Source organism: Neofelis nebulosa, chromosome 6 (genome assembly GCF_028018385.1).
Source record: "Neofelis nebulosa isolate mNeoNeb1 chromosome 6, mNeoNeb1.pri, whole genome shotgun sequence".
Lineage (NCBI taxonomy): Eukaryota > Metazoa > Chordata > Mammalia > Carnivora > Felidae > Neofelis > Neofelis nebulosa.
The window spans coordinates 114,431,199-114,458,879 of record NC_080787.1 but is presented as its reverse complement, the minus strand read 5'-3'; positions in this window follow the sequence as shown (position 1 = coordinate 114,458,879).

Here is a 27,681-nt window from a genome sequence, read left to right as displayed (position 1 = left end):
CTCGAATTTGGTTCCGAAATAATAAACAATAAACATTGTTTAAACAGCCAAAGATATTTTTCAGGCCCCATTGTAAGTGAAGCATGGGCCACTGTAGATGTATCTTTTACACTGACTAAGGGATAAATTTGGACATGTTGGCTGGCTGGATGGATACAATTATTCCCTGGGAAATACCATTCACTTAACAAAAGTTCAGCTACCACTTTCACTCAAAAATCATTCTCTACTTGCATATGTTAATTTGTAAATACATTTACAAGGCAAAATAAAGTCCCCTTTTGTAAAACTCTACATCTCTTAATTCCAAACCTGTCCTATTTTATGTACTCAAAATTTTTCCTTATGGCCTAGTTCAAGTGCCATACTCCCAAGTGATAAAAAATTGAATTGTCATGATCCTGAGAAAAATAAGAAGTAGAAATTTATTTTGCTCTATTTTGCAGCCAGATTTTTTTGCTTGCACTTAAAATTTTATTTTTAAAAAATACACCAGATAGCAATGTAATAATGACTGAATATATGTCTTATGAAGTGACTTAAAAAATAATTTCGCATGTTTTGTGATAACACAAACTGGGGAACTGGAGAAGTAACTTGCTTTTCTAGGTTTTAACTGCTTCTACAGATAGAAGGAGAGATCAGCCTTGATGATAATAATACATTTAGAATGAAGTAGTTACCAAATGCACATTGTTACTTTTGTTACATGGTTCAGCTTCATTTGGCTGTATTTCTCCCTTAAGAATAGTTTATTGAAATGATGTCCTACAGCTAGGAACAATTCAGTTTATAAAATCTTATAATACACTTACTTGTAATCACAAAGTAGAAATTTTTTATACTTTTGAACCTTTAGAATATATGCAATGTATTACCTATCTGTTTCAATCCTACTCCTGAATACATTTGGTGTAATCTTTACTAACAGTCCTCAATGTAATACTAATTGGATCAAATTCCCGTAAGCACGTTTTTGTCTCCTAATGTGCAACAAAATAAAATGGTTTTCATTGTAGACAAAATAGAAGCTTAAAAAATGAAACAAGGAAAATAACATTGAAAATGTATAAAATGCTGGAGTGACCTTTCTGCAGGGTTGCTTCTTGTGGCTTTTTTTTTTCTTTGCTAGTGTGGTTTTATCTTATCATCTTATCATTTTAACCATTTGACCTTCATTACCTTAAAGGAGGACATTGGTTTTCTATTTTATGTCTCCATTTTATCACCCTTTAAAAATAAATCATAAGCTATCTATAATTGTCTGCTTATAAATAATGCTTATAAATATTCTTAGAGAAAGCATAATATTAAATCCAGAATTTAGCTCATCCACCAGGCACAATAAGAATTTCCCTTCCTTGGGCCCCTGGGTCACTCAGTCAGTTAAGCATCCGACTTTGGCTCAGGTCATGATTTCCCCATTGGGGAGTTTGAGCCCTGCATCGGGTTCTGTGCTAACAGCTCAGAGCCTGGAGCCTGTTTCAGATTCTGTGTCTCCCCCTTTCTTTGCCCCTCCCCTGCTTGCACTCTTTCTCTCACTGTCAAAAATAAATAAACAGGGGCGCCTGGGTGGCGCAGTCGGTTAAGCGTCCGACTTCAGCCAGGTCACGATCTCGCGGTCCGTGAGTTCGAGCCCCGCGTCAGGCTCTGGGCTGATGGCTCGGAGCCTGGAGCCTGTTTCCGATTCTGTGTCTCCCTCTCTCTCTGCCCCTCCCCTGTTCATGCTCTGTCTCTCTCTGTCCCAAAAATAAATTAAAAACATTGAAAAAAAAATTTAAAAAAAATAAATAATAAATAAATAAACATTAAAAAAATTTATTTAAAAAATTAAAAGATTTTCCCTTCCTGTTAACATTGTGGCATAAAGAACTTAGAAACATTTTGGGTTTCAATTCCTTTAAAAATATTTATTGGTTATGGGGACTATCTCCTTTTCCATACTTTCTGTATGGGAGGCAAAGAAGGGACTCTGTATACAACATCCTTTTTTTTTTCTTTTGAGAGAGAGAAAGAGAGAAAGAGACAGAGTACAAGCAAGAGAGAGGGGCAGAAGGAGAGAAAGAAAATCTTATCTGCATGGAGACTAGTGCGGGCTCAGTCCTATGACTCTGGTATCATGACCTGAGCCAAAATCTAGAGTTGACACTCAACTGACTGAGCCACCCAGGCACCCCTTCATTTCCCTTTGGCAAATACCTTTCCCTGCTCCCTAGTCTCCCTGCCAAGGCCCATGAAATGTACTTTTGCATTTCTCTTCCCTTAACCCAAACACATAAGCCTTCAGCATATGAATATGTGCATATGTGTATATATACACATATACATACACACATATATAAATACACATACATATACATATATATTATTCACATATATGTCTTCTATGTACATATACTAAAATATATAACCTTCCTATATAACATTTTGATCAAGTCCATTCACCACTATAAATATAGAAATGTGTAAAACTATATGGTACTCACATCCATGAGGCCATCCCTAAAAAAAAAGAAACCATCTGACAATGAACAGGCCCTGTGCTAAGCAATTTGTATTTGTTATTTTGGTTAGTCCTCACAACTGTACTTATGAATAATGCCATTTTATAAATGATGAAGTTAAGGTTCAGAAATATTAAATAATTTGTCAAAGATCAGGCTGCACTGTTGGTGAGTGAAAATCTTAACCCAGGTCTACCCAGCTGAGAGAGTTCACAGTGTTTCCATTTATTAACCCATTTGACAAATATGTATTGATAATGTATTATGTGCCATACACTGTGCTAGGTACTGAAGTACATGCATGAATGAGACAGACATAATCCGGGTCCTCATGTACTTACAGTCTAAAGGGGTCAAATGTATTTTTTTAAATAATAGTACAATCACTTAAGACAAAATCTGCAAAGTAAATGCACAAGGACAATTTTTTTCCTGCAAACATATTTATTTGTTCTGCGTAGTATTTGTCTGCAGAGTGTCTTTATTATTTGAGTTAATTAGTAATACTTATAAATCAGAAGATTTCATACTCAGGCAGACATACACATGCTGGAAGCCGAGCTATCCCAGCCTGAGTGGCAGGACCCGGGCTATGGCCGTATTGGTGACTGCAGGGCGGCCTGCCGACAGTGAAGCTTCTTGTACTCCAGCTTTTAGGTAATTTGGCCTTATTAAATTTGGTATCGCCTGTTGGGGAATTGCCCTCAGCAGGCCCCCTGGGAAAAGAACCATTAGAGAAGAAAATAAGGTTCCGCAAGAAATTGTGCAGCCTGGCCTTACGTTTAGCCCTTGCCATCCCCTAAGGAGACTCCTCTACTTACAGGAAGGATAGCCTCATACATTTGCCAGCAAAGAGGGCCTGTAAAGGAGAGACATATGGATTTGAAAGTCCCACTCTGGCAACTAAGGAGTGTATCTCTGGGCCCAGGTGACTTCAACCCCTAGATCCACCTGGCCCCTGGAGGCATTCCAGGTGATGACTGAACCTAGTCGGTTAAGGTACAGAATGGTTCATTGGTTCCTAGGTGCGTTGTCTCTCTGAGAATGTGTGAGGCATGGGGGTTTCTAAGGCTTTTTCGGCCCCTTCCTGGCACCTCAGACCTAGGCAAACACATTGTTCTTCTGGCCTCATGTGGTTAGGAGGTCATGTCCCTGTAACTGTTCCACTTGAGGTGTTGAGAAACAGAGGGCCTTTCACGAGAACAGCAAAGCAAATGCTTTGTAGATTATGGATCTACAAACGCAGGTACATAATGGAATAATGTAAGGAATTAATCAATAATCAAAGGGTATGCGGGAACTTTACGAGAAAATCGCCATGTTATTTCTTAAAGGTTGATTACTCATAAGAACATTTTCAAAATTAGGTAATGTTAGAAAAACATAGATGACGTATGTTACAAGGAAATCACTAGCATATATAATGCCACGTTTCCTACAATAAATTGGCCAGTTCAACACACTGCTGTTGTCTGTGTCCTTTTTTATTTTAGTTTTAGTTTCTTATTTTAGTTTTGTTTTATTTTCACCGACGCCTTTCTTCCTTCGGGAACCCCTGGACCTGCTGGAGCTGGACTCGGGCATACACATACACACACATAAATCTGGATTTCTGGCTGATCTGAAAAACTCAGATGTGACTCGCTGGGCTGGAATTGCCTGCAAAGCAATGATTGGCTAAAGCTGAGGAGATATGTGTTTTTTAGATGGCAAGAGGCTCTCTAATACACCACATGCTCTATGGCTTCTTCTTATCACTTCATTCATTAACAAAACCTGCCAGCCATTGTAGGCATTTGAGCTTATAATCCTTGATTTGATTAGAATTTTGGTGAGTGTTCAGATAAGGAAAGAATGCCCAAATGAAATTACATATCCAAGTGAGGTAGGCAGAATTCTAAGATGACCTCCAAAAAGTTACGCCCTTGGAAACCCCTTCTCTTGAGTGTAAAGCCTGTGAAAGAATTGGATGTTAGGCTATATGGCAAAGGTAAAGAGATTTTGCAGATATAATTTAAGCCCTGAATCAGTTGACCTTAAGTAAAAGGGAGTTTTTTCTGGGTGGGCCTGTACTAATCTGGTCAGCATTTTCAGAGAGTGACCAGGTTTCAGAGACTCCAAGCAACAGGGAAACTCTCCTGCTCACCTTGAACAAACTGTCATCCTGTGGGGTGAGCAATGCTGCAGGAAACAGCAGGCTACTTAAAGGAGCTGAGGGTCTCAGTCTTATGGCCACCAGGAACTGAATTTGGCCAGCAACCAGTGAGCTTGGAAGTGCATTTGACCTTAAATGAAATTGTATTCCAGGTTTAAACCTTCATTGCAACCTTGTGAGATCCTAAGCCGAGGACTCAGCTAAACGGTGCCCAGACTCTTGCCCCATGGAAACTGTGTCATAAGCTGCTCAATTTATGGCAATTTGCTGCACAGCAATAGAAAACTCATAGATATTTTCTAAGTACACAGGTTAAGAGAGCATTGAGAATGAGAAGAAGCAGTTTATGCAAAGGCTCTATGATAGAGATGTGGGGGGGAGGGCTTGTAGTAAAGGTGTGTGTACATGTGGAGGAGAGTGGACGGGAGCTGCTGGTGTGCAGAACATGCAGGGACTCATGGCCAACATTTTATGTCTAATCCCAACATTTTAAGAAAACTTCTTTGGAAGGGTTTTAATTTACAGTATGATACACTCACTTTTGTACTTTAAAAGAATAAGTTAAATATAGGAAACCAAGTAAAAAATTATTGAAGCAGACTATGTAGCTAGGATTAAGAAAGAGGATATAGAAAGGTGAATGGATCTGAGAATTATTTAGGAGGCAAAACCATTATGACTTGGTGATTAGATGCGAGAGTGTTACAGAGTGGGGTCTAAGAGCTAAAATCTAGGTACCTCTGTTCCTAACTTAAATCCAAGTCAGTTTCTGTTTCTGAATGACTTGTCCCTTTGTCAGTTTAATTTACCTGAAAGCCTGTTCACTGTTAAAATTCCACCATTTTCGGTATGGAGTAACCATTGCTTAGTTAAGGTTTTGAAGACAAAGGAAGAATATGGAGTAACAGTGACATTTAGCTTAGGTTCTTAATACCTAAACTTTAAAGATTCTCCTTTCTTGGAGGCTTTAGGATGGTGGAACAGTAAGGGGACCTGGGCTGGTCTCATCCCTTGAACACAGCTGGATCAACATCAAACCATTTTGAACATCTAGGAAATTGATCAGAGTATTAACAGAACAATCTGCATAATTTGAGGAAGAGAACACAGCAGCTTGTCTTAACAAACAGACCAAACACACTTAGGATCTAGCTTCCTTTATTTGATTTTTTTCAATTTTTCAATTTTTATTTCATTCTATTATTGTTGTTGTTGTTTTTCCTTCTTCCAAAATGACAAGAGGGAGGAATTCACCTCAAAAGAAAGAACAGGAAGGAATGATGGCCAGGGATTTACAATGCAGATATAAGTAAGATGTCTGAACTAGAATTTAAAACAATGCTTACAAGGATACTAGCTGGTCTTGAAAACAGCATAGAAGACACCAGAGAATCCCTTTCTGTAGAGATAAAAGAACTAAAATCTAGTCGGGCCAAAATTAAAAATGCTATAACCAAGATACAAACCCAAATGGAGGTCATAAAAATAAGAATGAACAAGGCAGAGGAGCAAATTAGTAATACAAAAGATAAAATTATAGAAAATAATGAAGCTGAAAAGAAGAGAGAAACAAAGGTCAGGGATCACGAAGGCAGAATCAGGGAACTCAGCAATTCATTAAAATGTAATAACATTCATATCAAAGGAGTCCCAGAAGATGAAGAGAGAGAAAAAGGGGCAGAAGGTATATGTGAGCAAATTATAGCTGAAAACTTCCCTAATCAGGGGGAAGGACACAGATATCAAAATCCAAGAAGCACAGAGAACTCCCATTAAATTCAACAAAAGCTGGTCATCACCAAGACATATCATAGTCAGTTTAACAAAATATACAGACAAGGAAAGAATTATGAAAGCCGCAAGGGGAAAAAAGTCCTTAACCTATAAAGACAGATCAGGTTTGCAGCAGATCTGTCTACAGAAAGTTGGCAAGCCAGAAAGGAATGGTAAAATATATTCAATGTGCTGAATGGAAAAAATATGCAGCCAAGAGTACTCTATCCAGCAAGGCTGTCATTCAAAATAAAAGGAGAGATAAAGAGTTTCCCAAACAAAAGCTAAAGGAGTTTACGATCACTGAAACAGCCCTACAAGAACATTCTACTAAAGAATGAATGGGTTAACCAGGATTAAAGAAGAAATTAAAAAAAAAAAAACACATGGAAGCAAATAAAAATGAAAACATGACAGTCCAAAACCTTTGGGATGCAGGAAGGTCAGTCCTAAGAGGAAGTATATTGTAATTCAGGCCTTTCTCAAGAAGCAACAAAGTTTCCAAATGCACAGCCTAACTTCACACCTGAAGGAGCTAGAAAAGGAACAGCAAATAAAGCCTAAAGCCAGCAGAATAAGGGAAATAATAAATATTAGAGCACCAAAAAAAAAAAAGATATAGAAACAAACAAAGAAAAACCAGTAGAACAGATCAATGAAACTAAGAGCTGTTTTTTTGAAATAATTAACAAAACTGATAAACCCTAGCTAGACTTCTCAAAAAGAAAAGAGAAAGGAGACATAAAATTATGAATGAAAGGGGAGAAATCAACCAACACCACAGAAATATAAACAATTATAAGAGAATCCTATGAAAAGTTATATGACAACAAACTGGGCAATCTGGAAGAAATGCACAAATTCCTAGAAACTTCAAACTACCAAAACTGAAACAGAATGAAATAAAAAAAATCAAAAAAAAAAAAAAAAAAAAAAAAAAAAAAAAAAAAAAACAATGACCAGCAAAGAAATTGAATCAGTTATCAAAAATCTCCCAACATACAAGAGTCCTGGGCCAGGTGACTTCCCAGAGGAATTCTATCAGAAATTTAAGGAAGAATTAATACCTATTTTTCTCAAACTGTACCAAAAAAAAAATAGCAGTGGAAAGAAAAGTTCTACACTCATTCTACAAAGCCAGCATTACCTTGATTCCAAAACCAGACAAAGATCACATTAAAAAGGAGAATTACAGGCCAATATCCCTGATTAACATGGATGCAAAAATTCTCAACAAGATATTAGCAAATCAAATTCAACCATAGATTAAAAGAATTATTCACCACCATCAAGTGGAATGTTTTCCTGGGCTGTAGGGCTGGTTCAATATTTATAAGTTGATCAACATGACACACCACAATTGAAAAGAAAAAGGGTAAGGACTATCTGATTGTGTCAATAGATGCAGAAAAAGCATTTGATAAAATACAGCATCCATTCTTGATAAAACCCTTCAACAAAGTAGGGATAGATGGAACATACCTCAACATCATAAAGGCTGTATACGAAAGACCCACAGCTAATATCATCCTCAGTGGGGGATAACTGAGTCTATCCCTTAAGGTCAGGAACAAGACAAGATGTCCACTCTCACCATTACTATTTAACATAGTATTGGAAATCTTACCTTCAGCAGACAACAGAAAGAAATAAAAGGCATCCAAATCAACAAGGAAGAAGTCAAACTTTCGCTCTTTGCAGACAACATAATACTCCATGTAGAAATCCTGAAACGTTCCACCAAAAAATTGCTAGAACTAATATATGAATTTAGCAAAGTCGCAGTATATAAAACTAACCTTACAGAAATATGTTGCATTTCTATACACCAATAACAAAGTAGCAGAAAAAGAAATCAAGAAATCATTTCATTTGCAATTGTACCAAAACCAATAAGATACCCAGGAATACATCTAATTAATGAGGTAAAAGATCTATACTCTGAAAACTACAGAATACTTATGAAAGAAACTGAAGAAGACCCAAAGAAATGGAAAAGCATTCCATGCTCAAGGATTGGAAAAACAAACATTGTCAAAATGTCTATACTATCCAAAGCAATCTACACATTTAATGCAATCCCTATCAAAATACCACCAACATTTTTCACGGAACTAGAACAAAGAATCCTAAAATTTGTATGAAAAGACTCTGAATAGTCATAGCAATTCTGAAAAAAGAAAAGCAAAACTGGAGGCATCATGATTCTGGATTTGAAGATATATTACAAAGCTGTAGGCTTCAAGACAGTATGGTTTTGGCACAAAAATAGACACTTGGATCAACGGAACAGAATAGAAAACTCGGAAATGGACCCACAACCATATGGTCAGCTCACCTTTGACAAAGCAGGAAAGAATATCTAATGGAAAGAAGCCTCTTCAACAAATGGTGTTAGGAAAACTGGATGGCAACATGCAGAAGAATGAAACTGGACCACTTTCTTACACCATACACAAAAATAAATTCAAAATTGATGAAAGAATGGGGCACCTGGGTGGCTCAGTCAATCAAGACATCTGACTCTTGATTTTGGCTCAGAATTATCTCATGGGTCTCATGTGGGTTTGAGCCCCAAGTCAGGCTCTGTGCTGACAGTACAGACAGTGCTTGGAATTCTCTCTCACCCTCTCTGTGCTCCTCTCTCACTCTTACTTGGTCTCTCTCTTTCATAAACTTAAAAAAAATGACGAGACAGGAAACCATCAAAATTCAGGAGGAGAACACAGGCAAAAACCTCTTTGACCTCAGCCAGAGCAACTTCTTACTAGACACATCACCAAGGGCAAGGGAAACAAAAGCAAACATGAACTATTGGTACTTCATCGAGATAAAAACTTCTGCACAGCAAAGAACAATCAACAAAACTAAAAGGCAGCCTACAGAATGGGGGAAGATATTTGCAAATGACATATATGATAAATAGTTAGTATACAAAATCTGTAAAGAACTTATCAAACTCAACACCCAAAAAAACAAATAACCCAGTTAAGAAATGGGTAGAAGACAGCAATAGACACTTTTCCAAAGAAAACATCCACATGGCTAACAGACACATGAAAAGATACTCAACATCACTCATCATCAGGAAAACACAAATCAAAACCACAATGGGATACCACCCCACACCTGCCAGAATGGCTAAAATTAACAACACAAGAAACAACAGGTGCTGATGAAGATGCAGAGAAAGGAGAACCCTCTTGCACTATTGGTGGGAGTGCAAACTGGTACAACCACTCTGGAGAACAGAGTATGGAAATTCCTCAAGAAACTAAAAATAGAAATACTCTATGATCCAGCAATTGCACTGCTAGGTATTTACCCAAAGGATGCAAAAATACAGATTGGAAAGAATACCTGCACTCCAGTGTTTATAGCAGCACTATCAACAACAGCCAAACTATGGATACAGCCAACAGATGAATAGATAAAGAAGACTATATATATATATATATATATATATATATATATATATACATGTGAATATTATATATATGAATATTATATATGAATATTATTCAGCCATAAAAAAGAATGAAATACTGCCATTTTCAATGACTTGGATAGAGCTAGAATATATTATGCTAAGCAAAATAAGTCAATCAGAGAAGGAAAAATACGATATGATTTCACTTACATGTGGAATTTAAGAGACAAAACAAATGAACATATGGGAAGGTGGGGGGAAGAGAAGAGAGGGAAACAAACCATACTAGACTATTAATGGTAGAGAACAAACTATGGGCTGATGGAGGGAGGTGGGTGGAAGATGGGCTAAATGGGTGACGGGTATTAAGGAGGGCACTTGTTGTGATGAGCACTGGGTGTTGTATATAAGTGATGAATCACTGAATTCTACGACTGAAACCAATATTACACAGTAACTAAAATTTAAATTAAAAAAAAAAAGGAAGAGCACCTGGGTGTCTCAGTTAGTTAAGCACCTGACTCTTGATTTCAGCTCAGGTCATAATTTCATACTTCGTGAGATTAAGCCTCACATGTGCTGTAAGCACAGAACCTGCTTGGGAGTCTCTCTCTTTCTCGCTCTCTCTCTGCCCCTCTCCCTCTCACACTTTCTCTCTCTCTCCCCTTCTCTCAAAATAAGTAAATAAACATTATTTAAAAAAATAAGTAAAATTTTAAAAAGGAAAAAATAATTTAAAAAAGGAAAAAAAAGTAAAAGAAAATAAAATAATATTCTCCCTCTTTCTTGGAAACAAAGAGTGGGTCACTGATAGGATTTATCCTTCCAACTGACCCCTTTTTCCAAGCACATATAAACTTCGTTATGTGTTATGGACATTTTCATTTACTCCTTCATATACTGGCCCCTCTCTTTATCTATTTAATTTATCTGCCATGATGAAAAAAGGAAAATGTCATTACCACAACAACAAAAGATAAGAGCAATACCCAGAATCTGGTTGTGTCAGTGGTGGATATTATCCTTCCCCACATCTCAGAAAGTTAGCATTGCTGGTTCATGAAACAATGGGATGAAGTAATGAGGTGTTCTGCATTGAGATTTGATTTGGAGGTTGGAATCAAACATTCAAAAGCCTCAAAGGATAAACTCAATGACACTTTTAAGAAGAAGTTTATTCAAGAGAATATATGTGTAACAGGAAAAGAATTTGAAATTTCAGAGAGTGAAATTGCAAGCCCCAGGAATCATGGACTTGGCATGGCAGCAACTAGGATGGGAAATGCGGAGGCATACATCATAACCTGAGTGCTCAGTCCCTCAGAAAGTCGCAGGCACCCAAATTTGGCATGTGAACATAGTCAGTAAGACTGCCAGTTTGAAGAAACCAATCAGAGAGAAGACAAATGGAGCCTTCCCAAATGCGTGGAAGAACTAAACATACCCAAACTTGCCAAGAACCTGACAACCTCCTCTCATATCCTTTCCTCTTCAGTTTGTTCCTCTTCAGCTAAGTACCAATGTATAAACCTACTCTTTTATCTCAGCCCCAAATAGAACAATTCTTGCCCAGTAACTCCTGTCTTAACTAGAAAGAGAAATAGCATCCTCTTATGTCTTCCATCTATACTCCCTCTCTGGAAGATTTCATCTAAGCTCCATAGTATGAAAAATCTATGTCCCACCATTTCCGAATTTTTATTTTCATACCTTGGTTTCTCTTGTGAGCTCACTTCTACCTATCTGCTTATTTCTGCTTACATGTCTAATAACTATCATAAACTCAGCATGTCAAAAGAAAACTACTGATTCCATATCACTGCCAAAGTCATTTTCTTCCATTCTTTCCATCTTAATTGACGGCAATGCCATCTCCATGGGTCCCAACCTAGACCTCAACTCTGATGATTTTCACCTCATTCTCAATTGAACAGTAAAAGTTTTGATTATTCATCTGAAATATATTCCAAACACTACCTACCATTCCACCGTCTCTACTGCTACTTGCTAATGTAAGATAAGATTATCCCACCTAGACCTCATTAGTGGCCTCTAGGAGGTCTCTAATTCTATGCTAATGCCTTATAGTCCATTCTCCTTATGTTTTTAAACATAATCTTAAAACCCTTCAATGGTATCTGATTGCAAAAGACCAAAATCCAAATCCTGTCATTTCCTGATTTTATCATTTACTATTCTCCACCCCCCTCACTAATTCCTCTCCAGAAATACTGGACTTCTTTCTGATCTCTTACTAGACCAGAATCTTCTCCTGGATCATGACCTTAGCACTCACTATTCCATGTGCCTAGAACTCTCTCCCCACTCCTCTCTTTTCCCAGATTGTTACGTTTTTCCCTCCTAGGATTAGCTCAGTTGTCACCTCTTCAGAAAGCTCTTCCCTAACCATCCTCACTGAAGTGACCCTTCCTTCCACCAAGTCATTCTCTTTGCTATTGCCACCCTTTTTCTATTTTCTCTACAGCACTTAGAAGTTATCACACTTACTTGTTTACATGATTATAGACTATTTTCACATTAAAATGTAAACCTCATAAAAACAGAAATGTTGTTTATTCCCTGAACCTAGAACATTGCCCAGGGTGGATAAATCTTTGTTGAATGGCATAGACAGAATCTGACCTCAAAATCATTCATCAAAGCTTCATGTGATTTGACATATACATCCTGAGAAAAACTTTGAGGAACTTTGTTGCTTCTGGATTATGATGAGATGTTACTTAGTCCCCTGGATTATTTAACCAGATAATAACATCTACCTCAAATTTAATAGGACATCAGAGTAATGGTAAAAGTCAATATGAATTAATAAGGAAAACTGTTTCAAATATAATTTCCTGAAGAGTTATTATCTCTTAGAGTTCCAAGAAAAAAAATTCTTACCCTACTTCAAAAATAAGACCTAAAGTTACTATATTTATTTATAAATTGGCTCAAAATTAAGTACTGAATTATAATTTTTATCTTGTGATCCAGGATAATGAGTAATAATTTTTATATGAGAATATTTGATGAAGCATAGTAAATATATATTTAAGTGTTTATTTTTCCTAAAAGGATATTATTAAGTTATACATCCCCAAAATAACTAAGCTTCTATTTATTTCATAAAATGGTGCTAATTGCTTTTGGTTTGAGATTCAGTTTCCCTATGTCCCTAAACTGATTAATAAAAGAGAAAGAAAAATCAACTTTTTGATGTACCTTACCTAGATAAACTCCAAATAATCTATTAGCTAGATGCATATCGATCTGAATTGTCATAAAGCTGAGATCCAGTCTCTGGTTTAAAAGCCTTTACTTGGGCACCTGGGTGGCTCAGTCTGTTAAGCAACTGGATTTTGGTTCAGGTCATGATCTCACAGTTCAAGGGATGGAGCCTTATGTCCAGCTCTGTGCTGACAGTTTGGAGGCTGCTTGGGATTTCCTCTCTCCCTCTCTCTCTCTCTCTTTTTCCCCATCCGCCCATCCCCCACTTGCACACATACATACTCTCTCTCTCTCTCTCTCTCAAAATAAATAAATAAACTTAAAAAAAAAAAGCTTCTGCTTGCTTTACACCTTCCATAGCAGGAAGGGCAACACCACACTCCTTACCTGCCAGCCCCTTCCACTACCTGCCCCACTTACCCCATGACCTGGTCACAGTTTGCCTTTTCAGTCTTGCTTCTACACTGTCCCCTCAAAACCTCATTTTATAGCCATTGCTGGTGGGTCATTTTCACTAAAATATTTCACACACAGGCCTCCTGTTCAGACATTGACCATGGTTTTCCCTAGACCTAGAATGTCTTTCTCCACTAGTTAACCTGAAAAATGGTTTTCTCAGGCCTGAAGAACAAGCACAAACATTACCTCAGCTTTTGGTAATTCTGTTTTTACTCCCAACTATCTAATCTTATTCAGAAAAATTGTTTTCTCATCAGGAAACATTTTATGTTATAACTCTACCACTTTTCTGCATAGCACTGGTGCTTAACACATACTTGTGCTTATATGTTTATCTCACGTACTGGGCCTTACGACCCTCAAGACACAAACTATTTCTTACTCATATTCCTATCATGGCAACTAGATGAAGCCCACCAAATATTAGATGTCCATGACATATTTGCTAAGTTGAATGGGAATAAAAGTTTGTCATAGAGGAAATGGAGCCCGTAGGTTTTATTTATCTAGGTAACCTACAGAGCAATCAATCTTGCAACAATTTGTAAGAATCGTAAAGGAGTCTAAAGAAGTCCAGCCTTCAGTAGTCTTGTCATTTGACAGAAGTCAGAGCAAGAGTTGATATGCAAGTTACCTAGATTGGTTTCATTGTACATATTTACTATTGTAAATTTCCCCATAATTTGGATAAAATAATTTTTAAAGGGTATTCACTTAATAAATATTTGTTGAGTACAGATTTACAAGAGCTGAGGCATACACAGCCTTGCTCTCTTTAATTTCTCATGGACTAAATAATTTAAATCACAGCAATAAATTATTTTAAGTAACCTGACAGATATCAGCAAAGAATCAATTTTATTATAATGCTTTATGCAAAATTTTTTAGAATTATCATTTCAAATAAAAATGATTTCAATCAAAATTTAAAGTGGCATTCTAGATGCCAGAAAAAAAAAACTTTCTTAGACTGGGAGGTGGAAACAAAAATTTCCTATATTACAAGGTCAAGGATCATGAACCCTAAAGATTCATATACAGAGGGATAAATCAACATATCTCCCTATGGCATTCCTGACAAATAGCTATCTGAACAATATAAATGAAAATTGTGTTCTCATTAAATAATGCCCTGGATAAATCTTAACAAATTTTTAACAAAGTCTGGCTTGAAACTCTTTCAAAGCCTTCTAATATCTCCAGGGATGATACATGTTGTTTTCATACCTCAAACTTCTATGGAGAATCAATTATTTACCTAAGTCTAAATCTTACCTTTGAATTAAATTATCTTTTAAAAAAAATTTTTTTAAATCTTTACTTATTTTTGAGAGAGTGAGAGAGAGACAGAGTGAGAGCAGGGGAGGAACAGAGAGAGAAGGAGACACAGAATCTGAAGCAGGCTCCAGGCTCTGAGCTATTAGCACAGAGCCTGATGCAGGGCTCGAACCCACGAACCATGAGATCATGACCTGAGCCGAAGTCAGACACTTAACTGACTGAGCCACCCAGACACCCCTGAATTAAATTTTCTATGCACTTTTCCATGGATGAGATAGAGTTTGGGGCAAATGAAAGACCTAATTTTTCTTTTAATTTGTTAAATTCCTTATTTTAATATATAACAAATACAACATAACACAATAAAATTTGAATTTTGAGTAAGGACCATCTATCTGCTCACCTCATTTCTTCCCAGTTTAATAATATAGTAGTTTGACAGACCCAATATTCAAATACTGAGTAGCTCATCAAAAAAAAAGTTAACTTGTTATAAACTGAAATAAGCATATTTAAAAAAAAAAGATCTTAGGATATTAAATGTTATCACCTCCTCAAAATATTGACCTCTCCAAAGAAGACGTCACAGAGCCATTGCTTTTAATCATTTGTTTTAGGTAATTAATTCTAGCTTGTTAGTAGAAGGTGAAGTACTATTTCTTCACTTATAAAGACTAGTTTAAAAAGTACTCTTTAAATACTACTATAGCATGCATTTGAAATAATGGCCCTCATTTTGAATAGAGGAAGCTGCCTCTTGCATTTTATGTCATTACTAATTCATAGTAATGAATGAGAACCCAGATCATTTTGAGTAAAGTCACAAGACCATGTGGCCATGAGAGAATACACTGCTGTCTGCTGCTCTTGCTATTTCAATGTACTTAGTGTCACAACCAATACTCATCATGGTATGCTTCCACACCACAAACTGGCCAATATGCGTTCTTATTGGTCAGGAAGCCCCTTTCCCTCTGCCTCACTAATATTAAATAATTTAGATATTACCTCTGAATAACATCTTATTAAAATAAGACTTATATATGTCCCATTTATCACAAGCTGTGCAAGGCTATACATACCTATATGTGTGTAGGTACATTTATGTACACACACACAGAAATGTATATATTTCTTAAATCATCCTTATAGGTTAATTTTTTTCTCATTTTAAGATAGAGAGCATGAACCTGAGAAAAGATAGTAACTTTCTCCATATCATTTTCTAAATAAGTGATGTCAGCTACATTAGTTTGATTTAAAATTCAAACAAAATATGACCTGGGTATTAAACAAAATTATCTCTCCAATTGCTCGCAGTATGTGACAAAAAATCATATTTTGCAGTATATAAAATTAAAGGTATATTTTGTCATAGTGCTAAGCCTGTGTTCATTGACAAACGCTGTTGGAAATGCCAGGAAACAATCACGACAACTAGATGAGGTGGGAACGAACCCTCAGGCTGTCGCAGGGAGTATTTCGCCCCTGTCATTTGAAAGCCATGGAAAATTCCGACCAATCCTTGAGGATGTCCACACAATGCAGAAATGTAGCTGGACCCACCTAGCACTGCTCCCAACATGTAACCCCGAGACTTTCCCCAGTGAGGTATCACTTGACTTCAGCATCGTTGCTCGCTGTTGCCAGCATTGATATCCCACTGCACTGACAAAAGCCACCACTAGCAACCCTGATGCTAAATGGCAACTGTAAGGCCTTGCTTCCAGACTGCAGCTAAGTCCCTCAGTTCATAAGATCACAATCAGGACCAAGCGTATGATATCTCTCTTCCCCGTTTATAGTAGCCATTGCCCAGAGTCCATACCTCTCAGATTAGTCAATCATTTCCTCCATTCTCATTGCCACAATGCTGGCAACATATTTTCTCCTAGCCCAATTTCTCATTCTAACATTCTTTCCTAAACCTTTCACAGGGACCACTGATATTCCCTAAATTATCTGTTGTATAAACTACTTTAACCAAAACCTAGGTATTCCCAGAAAACGTAATTTCCTTTTTATCCTTCTCAGGCCAGGTATTTTTGTTTGGTTTTTGTTTGTTTCCCTCCCACACCCTCAATGCCTAAGTGTGGGGCTAAGAAGTGGCATTAGGGTCCTCAAGGTTTTTATCAGGAAACCTCCAAATGCAAAGCTCCAGAACATTATGGCTTAATTCACCCAGCTTCACCACTCTCCCCGATTCCAAATTCCAGGTCCTTCTTAAAGACTTCAGCACTTGTGCACAGTCTCCATCTTTACCTTGGTTGCTATAATCATCCAAATGAGTATATCAGCCTCACGGATGAACCAGCCAAAAGTCTTGAGTCTGTGTTCCCTGGGTTTCCGAAGGATTTCCTCTACTCTACCTAAGCCACGTACTCCCTCAATCACAACCTGAACTCTGTCGTCTCAAGAAACTCAAATTACTCCCTGGGACACCTCGGTGACTCAGTCAGTTAAGCATCTGGCTCTTGGTTTCAGCTTATGTCAGGATCTCGCAGTTCGTGAACTTGAGCCCCACCTCCAGCTCTGTGCTGACACAGAGCCTACTTGGGATTCTCTCTCTCCCTCTCTCTGGCCCTCCCCTGCTCTGTCTCTCTCTGTCTCAAAATAAATCAATGAACTTAAAAAAATTAAGAAAGTCAAATTACTCCCAAAGTACCCATTTCAGATATTCCACGCTGACCCAACTCCTGTTATTCCAGTCACTTGCTAAGCACGCCCTGTACCCCCTGAAGAAGTTGTCCATAGAACTCTGAGATTGCCAACTCACCACTTGGTAGTGACCCTAACATTTTTACCATATCTAGCAGCCTTTCTGTCTTACCGTCTTTGCCTACACATCTTCAGTTTGGAATCATCAGTTTGGAAGCTACTCACTCTGTTACATTGTTACAGATGCTGCGAATCCCGCTGTCCTGCCCTTGATCATCACACCCAGATGAGAAAACCACACCTCCAGACGAATCTAACTGTAAATCTAACTATAAATCTAACTATAAAATGTCTCTAAAAAAAAGCTTTCTGCAAGTGTTTCTTTAGTTCTTCACTTTCACTGCACTCTTCAGTTTAGTCTGGCTTCTGGCCCTACCGCTTGGGGAAAAAAAATGCTCTTGTAAAGGAAACTAATGCCACCAAATGGCTAAATCACAGGAAAACCTATTTGACTTTCCTAGGATTCAACAAGCCAAGCACCAACTTCTTTTGGCTTTGAAAAAAAAAAAACAAAAAAAAAAAACGATTTCTTTTCTTCTTTAACAAGACATTCTCCTAGTTTTCCTCTTATTTCTGACAGCCCCTTCTAGTGACACTCGTACATGCCTTCTCTGCCTCCAGACTTTTAAATGTTGGAATTTTGTAGGCTCAGATCTAGGCTATGCACATATTTGAATTTACCCTCATTCTTTAAGTGTTTATATCCCTTCCTATTTTTTTTAAAATCATCAATATAAAGCACATTTATATCTTGACTTCTCTTCTAAGCCTTAGACCTATAGTCAAATGCCTAAATGATATACCACTTGGATATTTCACAATTAACTTGTTTATTTAATTAACAATTTCCCTCGATCTGCCTGTCACAGTGGCATAATGAAAAGGCAGTTAGTTTCTGTATAATTGACAGAATTTTATGTCACAAATTCAAAAGTTAAAAACTCCATTTAACAAAATAACCTTAATATTTGTTTTATTTTCCTGAATCACCATCAGGCCCCCTGTAGAGTTCTTCAAAGTATATTACACTTGGTTCTTCTGAAAAATACTGTTTTTCATTATTTTTCAAATGTAATTGATCTCCTTTCAAATGCATATTGTCAGCATTCCCTTTCAAAGAGACTTTGGAAGTTAGTTTACTTGTGAGCACAAAGTTCTTTCTTGCCTATGAATTACAAAGTAATTCTTGAAAGCCTCGGGTGGTAGTGGTTGCCCTACACGTAAATGAGAACCTGTGATCTTGATGTGTTAATGACTGAGGGGTGGTAGCTTCCCTATGTCTACCTGGTGGCTGTGTGCCTAATTTTTTGTGTATCTGTAGATCATGAGTAAACAATGCCAGCCATATTTTCAAATTCTGGGTCTGTGGTCCTTTTTTTTTTCTGAGAATTAGGAATATATTGATGGCCATGTCAGTGAGCCAATGAATATTTCCTGCATGCCTACTATCGGTGTAAGCCCCAAATATGACACCGGAGCTGGGTCACTATATGAACTACAGGAAAAGTAAGTCTGAGGATCCAATTCAAACTATGCTTTGATAAATAACCTGCTAGAGTTCCTCTTGTGTGTGTTTCATTGAAAAGAAAAACTGTGCCCCTAGCACCGATCCATCTCCAACCCGGTGGAGGCCTGGCAGAGTGGCTTCTCTCTGCAAACCTCTCCGTAATGAAGGCCTTCTAGCAGGAAACTGCATCCTGTCTGTCTGCCTCTCACTTTGGAAAACATGTTTATCAACTCAGAGATGAATCATTGCAGCATTTATGCTAAATGGACAATTCAGGGCCACATAGTGATTTTCCACTGCTTCAGCAGACTTTCTCTTCTATTTACATCTGACTCTCAGCCCACTCCTATTGAATAGAGAGCCTGGCCTCCTTCCAGACTTCCCAAATCTGATTCTGGAGTTCCCTGAGGATAGGTCTGATTGGTGTATACTACCTTGAGGGGCAGCTTCAGCTGGCGAGAGGCGTGCTGCTCTGCTCTAATTTGTGTGTTATGGAGATGTCAGCCACTCTGAGTCATCAGCAAACATAAGTTGGAGTACAAAGTGTCCTGAAATGATGTAGGGCAAAACAGAGTCAGTCTTCAGCTTCGTTCTCCCCTGACTGCTGACAATGCACAAGACACTTAGGATAGAGAGTTTCACATTGACTTTTATAATTCCTTAAACGTAATATCTGTCCTTTGTAAAGCAGTGTTTCGTGGTGATTAAACACCTAGGTTTATGAATGAGACAGAACTGGATTCAGATCCTGACACTTACCAGCTAAGTGTCCTTGGGCACATTAATTGATGTCACTAAATCAGTTTCCTTCTGAGAATTTTGTCTAAGTATCCACACTATAGAGTGGTTTTAAGGATTAAGGTTTTAAGGATTTAAATGGAATACAGTATATAAAAGGCAGAACATAGAACCAGGTACAAGAGGAGAGTTCAAAAACTAGTAATACTATTAAGGGCATTCTATTCATTGTCTGTTTCCATAATAATCCAATGTTCTTCCAGCTGCTACTAACATCATTTATTTCTTTTTATTTAGTAATTCCTTTGGCTTAACTCACCACCGCACAACTCTTTAAATCTTATCTTCCCTTTCACCTCAGAACAATCCATTCATCTAAAGGAATAAAGACAGAAAACTATTCACGTCTAAGAAGAGGCAGGAAATGAAAAATACTGATATTACTTTAAAACTCAAACACTAACTTTTTGACATTAACTGGACCCAGAGCCTACCAAAAACCTGGGTGTGGTGTTTGCTTTATTTGTTTGTCTTTTGCTCTTGTTTGTGATTTCTAAAATATGAATGGGCTTCAGAATAAGCCATTGAGCACTAAACCATAGAATATTTATTAATATGCCAACATTCATGGGATGTTACATTAGAAATAATATAAATATAGGGCAAAGCTCAAAGAAAGCCCCCATTCATACAATAGCTGAAACAAAATCTGTTTCTACCTGTAGACGGGATTTACACTTGGGTTTTCAGCCACATTGGCAATCACTTGATATTTGAATAAGGCAATGGCCCACTTTGATGCCACTGTGGATCTCTCTCTTAGCCAATCCCATACTGCTAAAGACTTTGCTGAGGTAGCTACTTGATGCTCTCTTGGCCTTTTCAGTTTCTTAGATTAACTGACGTTCCTACCTCTGGTCTTCAATCAGTTTCTGGGTTTACAATCTCATATATCCCCAAGTTTGAACAGTTGTATTAGTTTGCTAAAGCTACCATAACAAAATACCACAGACTGGATGACTTAAGCAACAGAAATTAATGACCTCACAGTCCTGGAGGCTGGATGTCCAAGATCAAGGTGTTGGTACATTTAGTTGCCCCTAAGGCCTCTCTTCTTGGTTTGCAAACAGGCTCCTTCTTGCTATGTCTTCACATGGCCTCTTCTTTGGCATTCTTTCCTCTTCTTATAAGGACACCAGTCCTAAAAAGGCCCATACTTACAACCTTATTTATTAACCTTAATTACCTATTTAAAGACATATTTAAAGACCCCCTTAATTACCTATCCAAATACAGTTATATTAGTGGTTAGGGCTTCAACATAAGAAATTTGGAAGAATACATTCCAGTCCTTAACACCCTTGCAGATTATTCATTTGATAAAGATCAACCTCCTTGACCTTGTCTAGTGGTACCTGACATAGCTGGACATTATTCTATAGGTAGCTTCCAAGAAGCATGGAAGCATGACATTCGCCCCAAGGGTAGATCTGGGACTAATGCAATCAAATTACACAGGGCCTGGAAAAGGCTGAGACACGTCAGTTAATTAGGAGACCAATATTTATTTAGTGAGTTGGATTTAAAAATTTTTTTCTTCTTTATACTGAAATATTTCAAACATACAGGAAAATGTAAAGAATAATAAAATGAAACTTAGGCACTCATCCAACTTAATCAAAACTTAAGAGAAAATATTTTTTTAATTTTTTTAACGTTTATTTATTTTTGAGACAGAGAGAGACAAAGCATGAACAGGGGAGGGCCAGAGAGAGAGGGAGACACAGAATCTGAAACAGGCTCCAGGTTCTGAGCTGTCAGCACAGAGCCCGACACGGGGCTCGAACTCAGGGACCGCGAGATCATGACCCGAGCCGAAGTCGGCCGCTTAACTGACTGAGCCACCCAGGCGCCCCAACTTAAGAGAAAATTTAAGATAATTATTTTAAAAGAAATATAATTATTTTCAAAGAATGTATTTGAAGTCCCTGTGATTTTTACTTTATCATACTTCCTTCTTTTCTTCTTACAGGCAATCATTGTTTTGAATTTGGTGATCTTTACCATCAGGTATGATATTCTTATACTTTTGCTTCATTGAATAGACCGTTGTTTTTGCCATTATTAAATTTCATATAAATGGCATCAGAAGATACATGTAGCTGGAGCTATTTTGTTGTATGTCCTTCCAGGGTAGAATATATCACAATGTAACTATTTATTCTTCTTCGGATGGACATTTACATTGTTTCCAATTTGCTGGTTGTTACAAATAACACTTGAAGAATTTTTGAATCCAGCCTCCTTTCCCAGCGTGTTCAAAAGATCCTCTAGAAACTGGAGGAGAGGAAAAAAGTGTTCCCAGGTTTCCAGGTTCCCAGGTTTCTTCTTTTTCTCTTCAATCTTTTGCTCAATTTTCTATGGTATTGACTGCCTTTTCTTATTGATTTTCAAGGGTTTATATATTCTAGATTCAAATCCTTTGTTGGATATATTCATTGCAAATAGGTTTTGCTGGCCTCTAGCTCATCAGAAATAAATTTGTTTATGGTTTATAATTAAGTTTATCTTTTTTATGGAGAGAATTTTAATTTTAATATAATCAAATATATGTTTTCCTTTAAAAGTTTGGGGGGAGGGAGTTGAGAAATCCTTCCCTACCCTAGCTTCAAGATATTCATCTATATTTTTCTTCTAAAATTGTAATGTTTTATTTTCACATTTAAAATCTTAATCCATTGAATAAATAAAGGTGTGTGAATCTATTAAGAATACTCAATAATTAAATTGGTAGGCATGCATACTTATAATTCTAATAGTTGAAAATTTAAGGATGGTGATATCCTTGCTGCTGTTTGTTATATCTCATTGATTCTTGTTCATAGTAAATTTGTTCCTCGTGGATTTTAAATTTTGTACTATGAACTTATTTTCAAGATTCCTTTGTATGTGGAAGTCCTGTGAAACAGGTTTAGTGTCTTCCTCCAGAGTGGTTCTGCTTTTGGTTTTCTGGACCACTCATGTAGTGTAAATTGGAACTCTAATTCCATATGGTTACCAATTTTCAGTGGAGACACTTATTTTCCACCTGGGCCCAGAGTAATGCTTGTAAGTTTCCTCATGGGGATAAATTTACCTGCTAAAGTAACTATGTTATTCCTTTAAGGAGGGTATATCACTTTGCAGGGCTTAGCTAACTGTAGGATCTTATTTCTGATTTACTATCTCTTTCTTGGACCCAAAACCTCATTCTACTTTTACAACCAGAGCAAAATAGAGTAGAAACCTCTTCCACCTATTTCTAATGGCACCCTCCCCTATTCCACAAACCCACCACCCAATGTGATTCTAGAGCTTCAATACTTTTACTTTATGATCTTGGATATCTCCCTTATTTTCTTGCTTGCTCAGCTATGCATTTAAAAGGACTAAAAAAACATTGTGATCATTCTAGTTATCTTGTTGCTATTAAGTGTTGCTGTAAGTTGATGTTCTGCTTTTCTATTTATAAATGTTGTATATCACATAGATTCACTTAGTGATTCACTTTAATTGGGCAAAGCAGGATTTATATCCTAAAATAAATAAACAAATAAATAAATAAATGTTCTATAGTTTCTATTTTCTGCATTTTTATACATTTTTTTTTTCCTATTCAGAAGTCACTTGGGAGGTATAGCAAAGGGTTTAAAATTCAGGTTAATTTCCCATAAACAGTACGATATCATGAATTATTTATTTTCAGAATTTCAGCTGACTGCCTAGCTGCCCAATTTCTGCTGTCATGCAAATTGTAAAATAAATACAATAAGTAAAGCCCAATATTGCATAACAAGAAATGTTTCTCATCTCTACCACTTGAAACTGAGAGCAGGGGCAATTCAAATTTTTCCAATTTATGTCAATAATGTTTTGGTGTCCCACACAGAACATCTCAAGGCACTTTCCCAGCTGATCTGCTCCCAATAGCACTTACCTAGCTATACCCAGAATCAAAGGATTCAGTCTATGTAACTTTTCATATCTCATTCTAGAGAGACCATCCAGGAAAAAAAGTAAAAATCAACCAAAAGTTATTTTATGTATCTCATCTATCTTTGCTGCTTTTTTTCTTCAAACCCCCAATTCTTGTTTGCCCTTGGGAGACTAGTAAATGCCATATGAATAATATAATTAACCAAGTAAAGATCTGCTTCAATTGTTAGTATTCCCAGAAATCTGTTAAACACCTTTTTTTTTTTTTTTACTATGTCATCTCAAGGATTGGATGAGTAGAGACAATATAACAGATTTTCCAAAATTAAAAAAAGATAAAAGTAAGCATTTAAGTGCTTGTCATTTATGCCTTTCTTTTAACTCCACAAACCTGTCCTGTGAAGGAAGAGAGCAAGAGACCCTTCCAGTGTCTCCAGTCCCCACTCAGTGGAGTAGTAATGTATCTTAAGCAAATGCACTTGTTCATGAAGGTAAGTCATCAGAAAGTAGGTTTCTCACATTTTTCTTCTCTTATAAAATGCTTTTGATTAAAAATAAGTCTGTAAAAAGCTCCAACACATACCTGTCACATTTTTTTCTCAGTTGTCAGGAACATTAGAAATCATTTCTGATGGTCATCCAAGTAGCTTCAGATAATATATGTTTCCAGCATAAATCTCTTTTCTGAGAACGTCCATTCTTATTTTCAACTCATATTTTTACTTTAGTTTTGCCTTGACATAAAAATAGTGACAGGGGCGCCTGGGTGGTGCAGTCGGTTAAGCGTCCGACTTCAGCCAGGTCACGATCTCGCGGTCAGTGAGTTCGAGCCCCGCGTCGGGCTCTGGGCTGATGGCTCAGAGCCTGGAGCCTGTTTCCGATTCTGTGTCTCCCTCTCTCTCTGCCCCTCCCCCGTTCATGCTATGTCTCTCTCTGTCCCAAAAAAAAAAAAAAAAAAAAAAAAAAAAATAGTGACATTTGCCCTCCAGAACATTCACACCATCAGTCACTACACAGAACTGAAAGCACTTCAATACATGTAGATATTGTTGCTTTATGAGATCTTCTGTGTCTTAAATCTGTTTATTGACACATTTTGCAAATGTGCCAATAGTGAAAACTACATTGTGCTAAATAAATATGAAATTGTTTTATTACTATAAAATGACAAAAGTCAATTTCAATAGCAATTAAACAATTTAATTGTTTGGATTATATAATACGTGTTATATATAATATGCCTGATATGCTGCATTTTATAACACATGTTATGATACAAAATTTCCATTAACTAGAACTCTTTAAAAAACAGAATATCCTGATCTGATATCTTTAAGAAGCAGAAAATTGTAGTAGAAATAACTTCAGCATTAGATAAGCAGGTTTTAGCATCCTGCTCCTTCTACTTACTACTCTGAACTTGTCTTCACAAAATCTTTACTTCCATCAAAGTGAAGCATGAGTTAAAAATACCTTCTTTCCACAAAAACAAAACAAAACAAAACTACTTGGCACATGTGTTCTCTCTTTTTCCATGTTTATTAAGAACATTTAAAAAATAGAATAAGCTATGTATTAAGTAATAATTAAGGTAAAGTAATATAATTCTCTCTCTTCAGTCTAATTTCATTTTCTGTACTGGTTATAATATTGAAAATAAAAATAAGCTATTGGGACTAAATCAAAATAAAAAGCTTCTGCACAGTGAAGGAAACAAAAAAACTAAAAGGCAACCCTTGGAATGGGAGAAGATATTTGCAAATGACATATCTGATAAAGGGTTAGTATCCAAAATATATAAAGAACTTATAAAACTCAACACCCAAAAAATGAGTATTTCAATTAAAAATTAGCAGAAGTCATGAATAGACATTTTTTTTTTCCAAAGAAGACGTGCAGATGGCCAACAGACACATGAAAAGATGTTCAACATCACTTATCATCAGGGAATACAAATCAAAACTGCAATGCGATATCACCTCACACCTGTCAGAATGGCTAACATTAACAACTCAGGCAACAACAGGATAAGGAGAAAGGGGATCCCTCTTGCAGTGCTGGTGGGAATGCAAACTGGTGCAGCCATTCTGGAAAACTGTGTGGAGGTTCCTCAAAATTTAAAAATAGAAATACCCTATGATCCAGCAATTGTACTTCTAGGAATTTACTCCACCCCCCCCCCAAAAAAATACTAATTCAAAGGAATACATACATTCTCATATTTATAGCAGTATTATCTACAATAGTCAAATTATGGAAACAACCCAGTATCCATCTATTGATGAATAGATAAAGATAAATAGATATATACAATAGAATATTACACAGCCATAAGAAAGAGTGAAATCTTGCCATTTGCAACAACATAGATGGAGTTACAGAGTATTATACGAAATGAAATAAGTCAGAGAAAGACAAATATACCATATGATTTTACTGATATATGGAATTTAAGAAACAAAACCAAAGAGCAAAGGGGAAAGAGAGAGAGAGAGAGAGAGAGAGAGAGAGAGAGAGAGAGAGGCAAACCAAAAAACAGACTCTTAACTACAGAGAACAAAGTGATAGTTACCAGAAGGGAGATGGATTGGGGATGGGTTAAATAGGTGATGGGGATTAAGGAGTACACTTGTGATCAGCACCAGGGGATATAGATGTATGGAAGTGTTGAATCACTGTATTATACGCCTGAAACTAATATCACACTGCATGCTAATGAACTGGAATTTAAATACAAACTTAAAAAATGATATTGATAGTGAACATAATAACCAATATTATTTAACATTCATCAGTATTTTAAGACTTTGTCAGAATTTTCAATGTTGCTTATAATACTCATCTCAACCAGGAAAGCCTTGGTCCTCTCTGGCTTCTAGTGTCATGACACTGTTGCTATTTCCCAAGTCCCCATTTGCCCTCAGTAAGTTGCATTCTCCATTGATGGGACATGAGTTGTTTAGTGGTAAGAACACATAAGGATAGTTGGTCTATGAGGCAGAAGACATTGGTCAAAAGCACTGTAGCAGTTTCCTCTTTCTTCAGATGGGCTTCTGAGGCTTGGAAAAGGATTAACACACATGAAAATATAAAAGATAAAAGAAAATATCTGGAGCAAAAGAGACCTCCTCTTATAGATGTTCTCCTTTATACTAAGATCAGTTTACAATGACAAAAGGGTCAATCCTTCAAGAAGACATACCAGTTATAAGCCTTTAAGTACATAAGAGTAGAGTCCCAAAATACATGAAGTAAAAAACTGACGGAATTGAAGGAAGAAATAAACAATTCAACAATAATAGTTGGAGTCTCCAATATTGCATTTTCAAAATAGATACAACCTCTAAGATCAATAAGGGAAGAGAATACATGAACACTACAAGCCCACTATCTTCAGAACATTTCATATTTTATGTTTTGTTTACCTAAATGTAAAAACAGAGAGCTTCCATTATAGAATAATTAACACTAATAGTTAACATTTGCTAGGTACCAGGTGCTGTCCTAAGTGTTTTGCATGTTTCTTATTTTTTTAATAGTCACAACAATCTTAAGAAGTACAAGGATTTATCTCACAGCTGGGAAATGATAAGCAAGGATGTTATAGTATGAATTATGTCCCCCCACTCCCAAATTCTTGTATTGAAATCCTAATCCCCAGTACCTAAGAATGGGACTACATTTGGACATAGTGCCTTTAAAGTGGTAATTAAATGAAAAATGAGACTCTTAGAGTGGGTTCTAATCCAGTCCCACTCCTGTCTTATTAGAAGAGGCTCTTTGAACATGGAGAAATGTCAGGGGAGTTCCTGCACAAGAGGATAGACCATGAGAGGACACAGCAAGAAGGCAGCCAGCCATCTGCAAGTCAAAGAGAAAGGCTTCAAAACAAACAAAATACACCAACATC